Source organism: Budorcas taxicolor, chromosome 6 (genome assembly GCF_023091745.1).
Source record: "Budorcas taxicolor isolate Tak-1 chromosome 6, Takin1.1, whole genome shotgun sequence".
Lineage (NCBI taxonomy): Eukaryota > Metazoa > Chordata > Mammalia > Artiodactyla > Bovidae > Budorcas > Budorcas taxicolor.
In genome coordinates, this window is record NC_068915.1 from 17,737,294 (window position 1) to 17,740,336 (window position 3,043).

At 40.7% G+C, this 3,043-nt stretch overlaps 1 pseudogene; it reads right to left on the reverse strand.

Moving 5' to 3' along the window:
- Positions 1-2,048: 2,048 nt before the first annotated feature.
- LOC128049768 (60S ribosomal protein L7-like) lies at positions 2,049-2,843 on the reverse strand (annotated as a pseudogene).
- Positions 2,844-3,043: the final 200 nt, after the last annotated feature.

A 3,043-nucleotide genomic window follows, 5' to 3' on the forward strand; every position in this document is an offset into this window, starting at 1 on the left:
AACCCAGGAACCAAACTGGGATCTCCCACATTGTAGGCAGATTCTTTACCAACTGAGCTATCAGGGAAGCCCTAAAATATTTTTTTTGATTGAAACAAAGTAACAGTCTAGAAGTTTTTCATATTCTGATTTTGAAGGTTTTTTTGTCTTTTTTTCTTCTAACATCTCCTATAGCATAATATGCAGTAATAAAGATATTAGAAGACTGGGAGCCCATTTCCAAGGCTTATACTGAATAAGAATAAAAATGACATTCCAGTTAATATGTTTCTATACTCTATAGTAAGGCACATCTTAAGAATGTCAAAGGGGCTGATGGGCTGATGAGGAGTATCTTTAAAGGACATGAGTGAATTTCATTTGTGGGTGGGAGGGCCTTCCCTGTGGCTTAGAGGTAAATAATCCGCCTGCAATGCAGGGGATGTGGGTCTAATCCCTGGGTTTGATCTCTGGGTTGGGAAGATTCCCCTGGAAAAGGAAATGGCAATCCACTCCAGTATTCCTGCCTGGGAATTCTCATGGATGGAGGAGCCTGGTGAGCTACAGTCCATGGGTTCACAAAGAGTCAGACACGACTGAGCACGCATGCAGTTTTACAGGGTAAATAAAACCTTAGCAATCCTCTCAGCTTCAAATTTCTTCTTCTGCTCCCCAGACAGTCAGCCCACATCCCACCCACTTTAATCCTGAATCTATCTTACCTAACTCTTATCTCTTTAGCTCAGTTCAGCTCACAAACACCTTTCCTTATAGAAAGCATGAATGAGTCCAAACATATCAGCAGCCACAACAAATTTCTAATGGATTCAATTTATCTACCAGAAAGATACATTTAAAAAACTGTTTTTAATAACAAAAAAAAAAAAAAAAAAAAAAGCTGGGACTTCTCTGGTGGTTCAGTGGTTAAGACTCCACACTTCCACTGCAACGGGCACAGGTGCTATCCCAAGTTGGGGAAATGAGATTCCACATGCTGTGTGGCACAGTCAAAAAATAAAATAAAAGTAAAGAATAAAGAGAAAGCCGAGTTGGGTACTAGGTATATGGAGCACTGCTAGTACTTTGGACTGCTGGATACAAAGTGAAAATATTGCTATTGAGAGGAAGTGGACAATCAGGAACAGGCTACTAAGAAGACATGAATAATCTCACACAAGGGAAAGGAGGAGCCCGCAGGCAGTCACTGGGAAAGGAGTGAACAGGTACTTAAGGCAGCACGCCCTCCCTCTCTGGTTTTGTTCCCAGTCCATTTCCTGCTTTACAGGCTCCTGTAAAGCCCTTGAATGGCTTCTATTGGCCAAAAGCCCATTGCTTATTTTTGCTTAAAAACAAAAACACCTTATAATAGAAATTTTTCCAATTTTGTATTAAAAGCAGAGAGAACAGTATAGCAAACCTCATCAGTTACCATGATCATCATGGGAAATCTATTTCAACTATCCTCTACCCTGAGTTTTTTTTTTTTTTGAAACAAGCCCAAACATCATTTCACTTGTAAATATTTCAGTACGCCTCTTTGAGGCTGTCTTAAAAAAAAAAAAAATCCAATGCCATTATAGGTAAAGAAAATAAATTTTATTTCCTTAATAACAAATATCTGGTCAGATCACCTTTCCCTAATTATCTTTTTTCTCTGGACTGCTTCTTAGATGCTGGTGTGTACTTCTATCAGGTAACACTGCTTAAAAGGACCTTCATAATCTGGGTTCTGCCTTCCTTTTCAGGCCCACTTTGAGACTCACTTTTTTTTTTTTTTTTTAATTTCTGCAACATTTTTAATCTGTAAACTGAACTTTTCATCATACACAAAGGCCTATGAAATAGGCTTTCTTAGATTAGACCCAGTTTGGCCAACTGAAAATGGAAAATCAGGATTGTTTTTTGTACAGGAAAATCTTCAATAAACCCAAGGAATGTTTTTCACAAGACACAGGCTGGACCCTAAGTTTTGCATCCAAGAGGCCAGGCTGTAGATTTGACTTAATCTTGTCGCACCAAGATTTGCAAAGGAAAGATAAAAGTCAACCAAGACAGTACATTTCAATTTGTTTCAACTGTTTATTAACCAGAACACAAAAATAATCCTGGTAGATACCTTAGTTCATCCTTCTAATAAGCCTGTTGATCTGGTCTTCCCTGTTGCCAGCATCTCCACCTTCTACAAAATGGGTGGTCTTTTTCTTCATTCCACCTCGTGGAGAAGACAATTTAAAGGGCCACAGGAAGTTGTTTGCTTCTTTGAAACGTTTTCCAACGGTATAGATCTCATGAATCAGATCCCCCATGCAGATGATTCCATATTTCCCAAGAGATCAAGCAATCAATGCGTTGTCTGTCAGGGCAATTCGCTTTTTGTTGATTTTGCCATAACCATGCTTGTAGATCAATTCATTTACAGACTTCAGGTTTGGGTACCCCCATGCAATGTATGGCTCCACAGTTCTCAGCATATTAATTGATGCCTTGTTGAGCTTCACAAAGGTGCCGTTGAAGATCTGCCGGAGGCGAAGGAGCTGCAGCACCTTTCGAATCTTTGGGCTTACACCGTTGATACCTCTGATCCTGATGACACATGCCAATTTGGGTTCCGCAGGTACACAGAAGTTGCCGGCTTTTCATGCCATCCTAGCCATTCGAATTTCAGTTCTGTACATCTGCCTGTATTCCTTGTGGTAATGCTTAGCTTTTTCATAGATAAGCTTCCTCCTTGCCTTTCGAAGCATCTTTTGGGCAAACTTCTTTCTCAGTCGCTTGATCTTAAGCTCTGCGAAATTCTTCCGCTTTTTCTTAAGGGTTTCTGGCACAGCAGGAACCTTCTTTTTCTTCTCTTCTGCACCCTCCATGGTTCCAGCCAGGAAAGAGGCGAGACTCACTTTTTTACCTTTCCCTAAACACTGTTTGGAGGGAATGATGCTGAAGCTGTAACTCCAGTACTTTGGCCACCTCATGCGAAGAGTTGACTCATTGGAAAAGACTCTGATGCTGGGAGGGATTGGGGGCAGGAGGAGAAGAGGACAACAGAGGATGAGATGGCTGGATGGCA